At 35.4% G+C, this 206-nt stretch overlaps 1 protein-coding gene across 2 annotated transcripts in view; it reads right to left on the bottom strand.

Annotated features, from left to right (window-relative positions):
• LOC116669426 (low affinity immunoglobulin gamma Fc region receptor II) overlaps nt 1-206 on the bottom strand; it is a 4,181-nt gene that overhangs the window by 3,427 nt on the left and 548 nt on the right. The window lies entirely within an intron of this gene.

Below are 206 nucleotides of genomic sequence, written 5' to 3'. Positions count from 1 at the left end.
GGTGTAGCGTAGGAGCCGACCTAGAGCCAGATTGCTACTATCATAAAGATGTCAGCGAGATATACAATCCAACTGACATTTTCTAAAAAAACATTGAAAAATAAAAATCAAATGAACTAAAGCTGTTGAGCTTGTTTAAAGACATGAGGAGAAAGGTAGGAAAACACTCTATTAGACTCAAATCTTTCTGTGTTTCTTTACTTCAG

Source organism: Etheostoma spectabile, chromosome 19 (assembly GCF_008692095.1).
Source record: "Etheostoma spectabile isolate EspeVRDwgs_2016 chromosome 19, UIUC_Espe_1.0, whole genome shotgun sequence".
Taxonomy (NCBI): Eukaryota; Metazoa; Chordata; class Actinopteri; order Perciformes; family Percidae; genus Etheostoma; species Etheostoma spectabile.
The sequence above is the reverse complement of the archived record's forward strand: the minus strand, read 5'-3'. Positions and strand labels throughout refer to the sequence as shown.